Source organism: Drosophila elegans, unplaced genomic scaffold, assembly GCF_018152505.1.
Source record: "Drosophila elegans isolate 14027-0461.03 unplaced genomic scaffold, ASM1815250v1 contig_814, whole genome shotgun sequence".
Lineage (NCBI taxonomy): Eukaryota > Metazoa > Arthropoda > Insecta > Diptera > Drosophilidae > Drosophila > Drosophila elegans.
The window spans coordinates 20,795,366-20,807,366 of record NW_024546167.1 but is presented as its reverse complement, the minus strand read 5'-3'; positions in this window follow the sequence as shown (position 1 = coordinate 20,807,366).

Here is a 12,001-nt window from a genome sequence, read left to right as displayed (position 1 = left end):
CAAATTCGATCTGCTGGAAAAGTTTTGCAACTCGGACAGCCATTGATACGCTACTCAAAATCCAGAGACAGCTCGTTAAATGTCCTTCGCATAGATCCAGTGCAAATCCACAAAGTTTTCGCAATTGTGTTTGAAATGTTGGGAACAATAAACTGGGGATTCAGGGCCGACAACTGCTGTTCCATCTTCTGCTGCATTGCGTACTTCAATCCGCTGGCGAGTTGGGGTAATTCATTGCAACTTGGCTGAAATCACAACCGTGGCAACAGCTCTAAACTTTTCCACCTGCCCAGGTGAACAGAAAACAGAGAAGGGGAAATGCGGTAACTGAAGGGGAGTTACTAAGCGCTAAGCCGCGACCGCTACTACAATTTCAGCGTATGCCGCAGCATCTCTGCAAGTGAGTCCTTGACCAGCCACAAAATCAGCGAAAGAACCTTTACACAGGGAAAAAAGATTTTGATATTTGGTAGAAATCTCTCTTGAGCTTACCTATTTTATTCCTGAACTTTGAATAAATAAAGGTTTAATAAGTATTTCTTAGATAGAATTTTGTTCCTCATTTTGAAAAAGATTTAATAAATATTTCCCAAATATATACAATTCTTAAATAGCTACATAAAAACAGTACCAAAGATTTCTTAACTTTTGATTTTGAGGTACAGTTGACATTAATAAAACTGACTTGTTTAATTAGTTTCTTTTGACTGGATTATTCTAGTCTAGTTTCTTTCTGTGTAATAATGTGGCAATAAAGAATAGGAAAAGGCCAAAAGGATCCAGACTTTGAAGGGCAGTGCAATCCGAAGTCGAGCAAGCGGAAACACGTGAATTAGCGCAAATCGCAATGCAGTAGCGAATTGAGGAGCAGTCAGCTGCAGCGACGCGTCGCCAAGCCATCTGTGGCTTAAACTTGTCCCAACTGCGATTCGGGCGGGACTTCCCCCCATTTCTAAAGCAACTTCTACTGCGTAGAGCTCATTAAACGGAGCCAACATGCCAAGCAAGGCTTTCATATTTTATCCAGGCAAAACTACCGGCCAATGAGAGGCAGACGGTTCTGAGTCCTTTTTCTTGCGATTTTTCTCTCTCTACTTGTGGCCAAAAACTTCAAGTTGTGAAGTTTTTCAGCTTCAGTTGGAGACGCATAACTCTTGAGCTGCCCTAACCCAAATCTAAAGGGACTTTTACCACTCTAAGGGCTAAAAATAGTAATAATTAGATTTATAATTATAAAACTCGTATAAGAGTATACAAGAAAATAATATAAAATGCTCTTATTACATTATGTAAATCTAATGAAAATATTAAATGATTTGATAATATTCGTATAAGTTTGAATTCAAAACAAAAATATCTAAATTATATTTTGTATCAGTTTATTTATGATAGTTTAATTGAGACTATATTGTGCAACATTTTAAAACGATGTGGGATCTATCCGTCCTCTTTACCAAAGGGCGATCACTCTTAAAATTTCTAAGTTTTTTTTTCGTCACAAAGGTCTTAGTTTTGTAGAGTGTTCCATGTCTGCCTTCTTGTAAGTTAAGTCGTTACGGAGCGGGCCAAGAATCGCATGTAAAACATTCAAGCGAGTGATACGCACCATAAATTCCTGAATTTATAGCGGAAGTGCAAAATGTGAAAATAGTTGTGCACATTGCACTCGGCAGAAAGGCGGCAAAAAGTTGCCAACTTGGAAGTGGCATCGCTGAGTGCCCAGCGACATTGGCATATTTTTTTCCCTCAACGCTCCATTGCGATTTGTGATAAATGCGGTTAATTTCAACAGCTAGGTGGCAATTATGCAAATGAAATGGGTGGTTGGGAAACGTCCTGGTTAAGCCTTGAGTAAACAAGTCATGGAAATCAATTTAATGCTTAACCAAATGTCATTTAAATAAACCGAACTAAAAAAGTGTATAAAAAGCGGACCATTAGTGATACATTTTGAATACCCTAGAAAGTGAGCTAAAAAGTATGAGCCCGCGATTTAAATCTGTGTGCCACACTTTCAAATATTTAATGATAAATTGGGTCTGTTGTAGAGCATTCCGCATGTGGTTGTTCTGCGCTTTTATTTGCCGCCAATTCAATTTCATGGCATCTGCGGCTAAGCGGCCACTGATGGGCAATTTTATATCCATAACAAACAACTTGGCCAGAGAACGCAGAACACTGCTCCAGCTTTATGTTTTTCTCGCTTTTCCGTGTATTTACTCAATTTATTTATGACTGCATTTCTATAATAAATGTTTAATTTATTTAAATATGATTAAAAAAGCGTAGTCGTGGTGTAAATCAAAACGTTTTTGCACATTTATTATTCGATACAGCTTTCTCCTTCTTCCCTTCTGCAAAATATAAAGTAGTATGTGCGAATTGTGTATAGGAAACTGTGCGAGAATTTATGTGCGGTCAGATTACTGCACTCGGAATATCGGTTCACAGGACCGCTGTGTTACTTCAACTTCAAAAATTCATTCGCATTCGCATTTGCGGAAAGAGCAGGACCTGCACAGAAAGAAATTTAGATCATATCATGATCAATTTTAATGATTTCTATATTTTAAAACCTTTCTTTTTTTGGGATTAATTTATTATTCTTCAATGGCTATATTCAGACTTTTTTAGATATTTGTAGCGGAAAAATCAAAATAACTTAAAAAGGCAGAGGAATTCGAACATGGACCTTTTTTACTTCAGCCTATTACGGCATATATATTTCCAAACTGTTGGACCAAATTTTCGAGAGTATTTATGTAACTGACAGTTTATAATAATATAATGGTAATAACCATAGTATTCCAAATTAAGGTAGCAAAAATAATTAAAACAAAAAAACCTTAGAAGGCAGTTTTTTTTTTAATTTTTTTAAATTTAATTTAATTTTTTTTTTCTTTCATAAAATATAACATTAATAATGACTTGTTTTATTCCCAATGTGACAAAGAAGAGCGATAGGAGAGATAAGTTTAAATTGCATATGCTTTTGATATTATTTACACATCGCCTAGATATGATCTGGTTTTTTATCTGTGCTCTTGTCAGCCAGCGGCACTCCAAAAAGTATGCAACTCAAATGCGCATTGACAAGGGGCGGAGGCGGACTTTCAGGGGAGGCTGTGCAAGAAGCTGCCGCAGCTGCGTTGCGGTTTGCTGCATATCGTTGTGGTTGAGTGCATCAAACATCAATCAATTCAATGGTACTTGAAACCAGGCACACACACACACTCACACACACGCACACGCTCCGCAGATACAGATGCATGGTGATGCGTTGCTGAAGATACAGATACCGAGATAGCGACACACAGTGGCAGCAACATGCCAGGCAACTTGCAGCCATTCAAATTTAAGAGAAGCAAAGTGAACACATACAATAAGAGCACGTAATGAAAAGGGGAAGACACACAGGCAACCACAATATTTAGTGCATGACAGAACGGGGTAGAGAAAGGTGGAGAGATGTCAGGTGGAAACCACACACACACATACCAGATCTAAGCGCTCTGTTTTCATGTCCAGCACTGAGGCACTGCAGCACAAGGAATGCTATAAAATGGTATTCCTCAGCCATCAGAACAGACAAAACCAGACAGACGCACATCAACAACTTTTGTTCGGGCCTTCCATCATAGCAAAATCTATAATGACAGCTTCGATGGCTTTATCCTTCTGGAAAAACACCACAGGGGAAAAGGGGGCGGTGGGAGGTGGGAGGCATGTCAAGCAGCCAGTTGACCACTTGAGTCAAGTCCGAAGCTGGAGGCAACCTGATAAATGTTGTAAATATGCAAGCGGAGAATGGGCCAGGACGATCCAATTCGAGTGGCCAACACACACCACACACCCACACACACATCTTTTATATTAAAACGTTTCGTGATTGCCGTGTGTGTTTTCCCAGTTCCTCAATTTCGACTTCAATTTTAGCTGTAACAGCCGGAATTTGATAAACAGAAATGATAGTTGCAATAAAAAAATATAGAATTGGGCAAAAATAGTAAAAAATACAAATAAGTTTATAAACCCTTGCAGTTACTACCCAAATTGTATTGAATTTTCATGCGTTAATGTTTAAAAACAATGAATCCATTATAGGGTCAAAAATTCTTCCTTCAATGCGTTACCATCTTTTGAGTGAAATTATAATAAGGGTATAAAAAGCTTTGTGGAAAGTAATCGCTTTTGACGAGCTGTTAATAGTTGACTTTTCCGGTGCAGCCTCTCAATTTTTGTTTCCGCTTTAAGTAAGAAATCTTTAGGCTAATCAACGAGGCGTTGCACCTCCAAACGGGAGCCACTTGAGCCGGGTGTTATTGTCGCTGGGCGGTGGTGGCCAATAAATTCCAACCGCAACCCCCTCGCAACAATAAATTTTCGCCTTTGTCTCATAAACCGAAATGCCGCAAATCTCAGTCGGGCCAACGCAGCAAACACAGGCAAAAATCCAACAACCAACAGCCCAGAGACCAAGACCACAAGACAACTTTTGGCCTTGCCGCTCGCTGGGTGCGGCCCACAACAACAATTTGTAAATAAAATTGTGGCGCAAATTAAGCGTATAAATAAGCCACGAACATCGCCCAACGCACGTGGTCATAGAGTGTGGGCAGGGGGCGTGGCAACGGAAGGGGAAGACGCACATCCGGCGGCCCAGTGGTTGCCCTGAATCCCAGGATTTCCTGCGACAAGGCCTTTCGCTCATCATCGGCATCATTTCTGTTTTTTGGTCTGCACCGCCGCCGTTGTTGCCATGGCATTTTAATAGTCGCTCCGCCCCGTCGAAATCTTGGAACTTTGTGCTTTGGCCATTGATGTGACTCAAATGGGCATAGAAATGGACCCCTGAAGGGCACTGCGAGAAATATTTAGACGTTTTTATAGTAAGACCAACACAAATATTTATTTTAAAGCGGGGAGTGTTTGTTTTCATGAATCAATCTTTAACTGGGGTCAAAATAGTATATAGAAATATATTTATAAAACAAACTTATCAAAAAAAAAGGAATTTAACATCTAAAAACAGAACAGATATAGATAAATATTACTATTTATTAAAAGTGGTCCTATGCCTCAAAAACTTTGTGTTGTTTTCCAACTCAAACTCCATTTTCTTAGCCTGTATAAATCAGGGGCATAACTTGGGTTTCCGGCAAGGTCACAACGCTTGTCGTTATTAATTTATTATGAAAATCTAAACGACTTAAGTGGAATAATATGGGATAAATTATTAAAATTTATGTGCTTTCGAAGCTGGCATAGGCATTCAACGATGTCGTCTAGTTCTTGGCCGCCATCCGGTGTAGCAACTGAACTGGAGACACCAACCGAGAGCCATTTGAAAGGCAGCCAAAGTTTTTGGGCATACTTCACTTTAATTTCTTTTGGCTGACGCTACGCAGGAACACGAAAAGATGGCCCAGGAAGTGGAAGTTGAGTGATTAAGTGGGCCGCGTTTTTGCACTTATGCTTTTTGCATAATTTGTCAGCCTAATTTTTGTTAGAGGGAAGTTAGAGAGAATTTCCCTGGCGGCGACAGAACCTGAGCGGGAACTCGTAAAAGTTGACTCACGAGTCGCAAGTTTTAATTAAACGAACGAAACTCGAAGAGATTTAGTGTCACTTTCGCAGCTGGAATTTGTTGCTGCTACATGGATTTTTATGTCCGCTGCTAAGCTGCAGAGGACTGTCAACTGTGTGCCTGGCTGTTAAAATTTCGATTTGTTTTATTGAAATTAATCGAATAATGGCCAGATGCCAGCCAGAGAATCGAAGAGGAGGTCTAAACAAAAGAAGGAAAGAAAGTCCTGTGACTCCGTGAGTTTTATGGCGCACTTGTTTCTCGTTAATCGCAAATCGTAAACTAAGCATTTTTACGGCACCTGCGGTAATGGATTACCAAAGCACGGGCTCTCCACACCATACGCACCCCGCAATCGTCATTGGTTGGAAAATTAATAAAGTTAAGTGTCGAGCACAATAAAAATGGAATTTTAGTCAGGCTCGAGGCTCGAGGTTCAAAGAGGCAGGCCAACAAGTTGGCGAGGCGTGAAACGCCTGCCCGGAGGCAATGTCAAGCACATGGGACTGAGGTTATTGCTTTGGTTTGCAATAATTGCACGAGTGCAATAAATTTTCTTTTATTTCTGGCTTTAAACTCAAAGTTGGAGGCAATAAAATGCGACTAGGCCGTGGGCCTGGGTCAAGTGTATTGTATTTCACCGTTCAATCACCCACCCCCCTGCACCTGGGTCGATTTTAATGAGCCATAAGGCAGTAAATTAAATATATCTTTACCATCTGTGAATAACCCAGTTTTGTTATCATAAAATAAATTTGTTATGCCCAAAGACCAAAAATTCATTAAGGACTGCATATCTAATAAGTTGAAATCTTTTTTTTTTTATTTTAGTAATACAATATATTTTAAATTGTTTAAATTATGTACAAAACATCTCTTATTATATATGTATTATATATATTGCTTTTTTCAATGATGACTGTTTGTAGGAAGGAAAGTGCTTTAGAAACATTTCAATACACATAATGCCAAATTCTTATATTGAAAAGTGCCCTTTCGCGAGCTCAGCGGTTCGTAGTGATGGATTGTGATCTGTGACTTGCAAACGGGGCGTATGCGTAATGTGCCTGATTGTTGACTGGAATGGCAGCGCCTGCACTGCCACCTTCCTGATTGGGATTTATGGCACGTTCTCGTCTCCCTGGCATTGCCATTGTGTGTTGGGCATAATGCGGTCCGGGTCGGGGATCGGGGATCGAGGGTTGAGGGTTTTGCAGACACATTAGCGGGCCAGAGCGCCATATCAATGACCTCACACGTGCTCCTTCCGCTGTCAATTACCGGGCTGGGTCGTCGCCGTCGTGGTCCGCCCTTCTCCTGGCCAAACACCCCGCGACATGGACACGGACATGGACACGCCGGGCTGAACACTGAACACTGAAAACTGAGCTGAGAAATTAAATAAGTAAAACACGAGCGGCAGTGCACTGGCCGGCAATAAAAACTGACGGCAATAAAAAACTTTCTCCCCCTCTCTTTTTCACCCCATGACTGACAGTGCGTGTGTGTGCGAGACTTAACACGCAGTCGATGGGCGCATTTCTGGCGTAAAAATCTCCACGCTTTTCTCTTTTGCCAAGTTGCGTGCGCTGGCCGAATGGCCATTTCGCCATTTCGCCATTCGGACATTGGGTGAACGATGCATAAATCACACAATAAAACCCATAAATTTCGAATGCAGCGTGAAGTCAGAAGGGGGAGCGGGGAAAACTTGAGTCCAAACTGCATCTCAGAGGACAAGGCAGCACGAAGAAATTTCCAACTATTTTCCAATGCTGATCATTCGAAAGTTCCTATAAAAAATTCCAGGCCAAGTTTAAGACTTGCCATTATTTTTAAATGGTGCTGGGATAAATCATTAATGGATTAAAAATTAAATGGAAATAAATACTTTATTACAAAATATTAGGACCAAACTAAAGAACTTATGAAATAAATATGGTACAAATAAAAGTCACATAAAACATTATGTTTTGCCTACTTTATTGGGCTATATTTGAAATTTTTTTTGTTTTATTGCTCTTTATTCCTTGAAATATTATTTATATTTGTTATAAATATCGATTTTGTTGGCAGTCTTTGCTTCAGTTGAAATGTCCACAAACTTCATGCGGCAGTTAACCTGAACAAATGCAATGGGGCGAATTTAAAGTTGCATTTGCAATTAATGCCCTGGTCCCCGAGTAACAAAAGCAACTAGCCCCGGTTACTTGGCTATGCATTGAATACATTTCATTTGATTTAGTTGTCCTCGTCACCGATGGAGTGTCACCTGCCCCTCCTCCTCCTCCTCCTCCAGGTGCTGCATCTGCATCCTGGAACCATCAAACTGGTGTTGCTGCCACTAAACACATTGTGCGCAAATCCCAGGCCAAATCCCAGGCGTGCTGTTGTACCTGCTGGGCTGAATTGGAATGGATGCGAGCGATGCGAATGAGGATGAGAATGCACAGATAAAAAAACATATCCAAAATAGTTTGATCTTCCATTGCTCGTTAATGAAAATTTGTTGCTAAAAAATAATATCATACAGATGCAATTTCAAAAATATAAATTTTAATTTTTATTTGAAATTGAGAGTTGGTTTTTTTTTTAACGATAATCTTCAAATTTAATTTCCGAAAAATAGCTTTGCAGAAAAGTGACCAAAAACCTACACTGTTAATTCTATAAACAGAAAAAATCGTCTTTGCAGAAAAGTGAGCAAAACCTGCAGTTTTAATTCCATAACTTTTCTTTCCGCCAACCGATTTCAAAGTGGCATATCTTTAAAGTCTTGTGCCTTAAGCTTCTAAAAATATGCTTTTAAATTTTGCTTTGAAATTGTGAGTCGTTCGTTTTAACGATATAACTCCAAAATTAATTTCCGAAAAATAACTTTTTAGAAAAGTGACAAAAAACCTGAACTTTTAAGTCTATAACTTTTATTTAAAGCATTCGAATTCGGAATTCTTAATATTTTGATACTTTATCAGAATAAAAAGTTTTATTTCGATGTTTATGACATTTTATTTTTTTTTTAAGTGTGGGGATTGCATAGGCATGCGAACTGCATTGACAGCATTTTAGAGTGGGTCACTCGCCAGTGCCTTCGGGGCCAGCAGGTGGGCGTGGTGCCATTTTAGTGGCATGTTTGTGCTAATTTATTACGCCTGCGAAGCATAATGCACCTGAAATTCGGTGCCGATGGGATGCTGCTGCCGCTGCCACATTACAAATCGGCAAACAGAGACACACAGCACAGCTTGGGATAACGACTGAAACGACAGAAGACAGAAGGGGGGAGTCAGATATAGAGGCCTGGGGGAATGCTGCAAATGAATGTCTAATTAATTAAAGTGCGAACTGCACTTTGCTCGTTGTTGGGCTCGATTTGGCAGCGGTCATTAATTGCCGGGCACATAGCAGTAAAAATAGGGTTGGTAAAAAAATCGATAGCCTTATCGATAATATCGATAGTCGAACAATTTAGCAAACATCGATGGTTTGGTTCGCCATCGATACCATCGTTATTTAAAAATATTTTTTTATTATGGTTATTAGAAGAATATTTAGAGTATATTGCAGTATATTTCTAGAAACTTTCAGGGCATACTGCATATCCAAAAGGTTTGAGGTAGACTATGAAGTTAAATTAAGTTTTTTAAATGATTTAAATTCAAATTTATTATAATTTGCTTTGTTAATCAGCAAAAAATTAAAAACTTGGATTTGTTTTATTGAAATTACATAATTTTTTCAGAGGCTAAACAGCTCTCAATACTATCGATAATATCGATAGTGGCTACCATATATAGAAAAAGCTACCGATAAAACTATCGATGTTTTACCAACCCTAAGCAAACATGTTTAGCGTCTGTCTTTGATAAGCTTTTCCCTTCCTATCCATACCAACCTACAAATACCCAAATGATTTGTTTGATGTATTGAAATTGCTGCAGGGTCAGGTTTCTCCGCCCTTCCCCTCAGGAATGGACAAATTTCCTATGCACACACATAAAATGCAATTTTATACGGTGGGCCGAAAATTGTAGCCTAAAATAAAATCATTTTCCTACGGGGCCTGTACTGGGAAAATTTCTAGGATACTTGATATATCATGGAATTATTAACTGGGGAAAATATTAATTTGTTTAAAATAAATAAAAATACCCATGGCTTATACATACCTGCAAATTAGCTGCTTTAAGAAAAATCTCGTTTTTTTATCAGTTACAGTTTGATGTTTTTTAATGTTTTTGGTAGACGATTGATATTGGTTTTAGGCAGGAAAACATATCAACTGTACAAAATAAATATTTATTTTAATTTGAAAACTCACATTAATTAGTATTAGTGTTTGAAATTAATTCCGTTTTCTGTGTGTTTTTCCGTTCTGGCGCATCTGCAGCGCTGAAATTGTCGCAGGATGTTAGACCTGTATCCCTGCACATCCTATTTCCCCCCTGCGCCCTTCCTTTATGCGCACAAAGCTTAACGGGACATAAATAATAAATTTGCAACGTTTGCATTTGTGCAACACATGTGTGTGAGTGTGTGATTCTATGGCTAGACCTGCATGTGTGTCTGTGTATGGGGACATTAACAATTTATCAGGGAATCGAAAAAGCAACAAGCCAATAAAAATCACTCCGTTTGACCGGTGACGTTGCAACTGTCATTCCATTCCCATTGCAACCGACTCATCTGGCTCTTTGATCCTTCTCAAGGAAGGGTGATTTTTTGGGGTACGCTCCCCATGTGTGTCAAAAACGAAATGACAGTGCCATTTATATTAGAAATAAAATGCTGAAATACCCATTATTATTTAGTAAATAAGGTTAAAATTATAAAATGGATATTTAAATAATTAAACACTTAAAAAAAAGCTAAATCTAATTAGAACTTAAAATGGGGTGGCTTTCGAATTTCAGTAGTTTGAGTAACAAAAAAATTAACAATAAACTACAATTTAACGACTTTTTTAATTTATTGCTTATTAGAAGAAGAGAAAATTTCAAGACGACCAAAATCTGATACTCACAATTTTTTATATTTATATTTTATTACTTATTTTTTTGTTTTATAAATCTTGTTTATACTTTTCTTGTATTTTTATTTACCTCTTTAGGAGGTCAACTTAAAGTGACGATTGCACTTCTAACTTGAAAAATGTCCGATACTAAAGCTTGTTATGATAAATGTTTATTATACCATAAAAATTAACTTTATTTTAATTTAATTTTTTTTGGTAAAAATGTTATATCGTCACTTTAGGCTTACCTTGCCAAGAGGAGTTTATGTTTGATAAAAACAATAATGGATGCTTCCAATTGTCACTACGTGGACGGCCGTCAGTAGTGATATCTATAAACATGGAACCCAACCAGGACGGGTGTAAAAGACATTTGACAAAAAAAATTCCAAAAGAGGGTGATTTTAATGGTTGCTGCATTGGCTATCATATATGGTTCTTGTCCAGGCTAGTCTACGAAATTTACTCAATAGGTGGCGTATTGTAAAGATTAATTCAACCTATTAAAGCAAATTTTTTAACTTGCGAATTGAACTAGCCAAATTCTCTTCTTGACTTGATGATGCTTTGGATTCTTTATTAAAATTACTCTACCAGGTTTTGACAGTAATCTGTAATATGTCTTTGTGTACAATAATGACCATTCTTTAACTTTTGTGTTCAGGGGTAACATGCGCTACAAACTATCGAAATATACAATACAATACACCAAATACAACAGATATATTCGGGGACGTCTTCAATAGATTGCTTAATAGACAGTAATAATGCTACAATATGCTCCCCAAAGGAGTCCGAATATGTTTGCCAACGATTTCTGTTCAAAAAGAGTTCAACTTGCTTTGCGTATCACTCAGAATCACACCCGTAATACCTATCTTCGATTTACTTTGTCTTTAACTTTGGCATAACAAAGAGAAAACTAAAAAACTTATTGGGAAAAGAAAAAGAGTGCGGTTTAAATGAAAATTGCATTTATTTTGGCATGATAAATGTAGACGTATAAAATTAAACTAAACATGTACTAAATTAAAAAGTTTATAATCACAAATACGCGTAGCTAACACAAATCCGGTTGTATCCCCATCGCCTTCATACGTGCTCGTAATAATAGTAATTGCTTGATATCACCAGTTGGCCAGGTTCCCCCTCTTTTTTTATTTTCTACCTCCCCTGTCCGGGAAATGGATTTCCCAACCCGAACTGCACCGCTATTTCTATCACAAGGGAATGGTTTCCGTTTCCGCATTTCCACATTCGCCTTAACTTCCGCTCGATTGCACGCTGGTTCCTTTCTGGGTTAAAAATAGGATACCGAAAAAGTAGAGAGTGGTGGTTTCTTCTCTTGCAGAAAGGGAATTTGAGAGAGTAAAACATAGGGACGGAGTGAAGAACGTTGG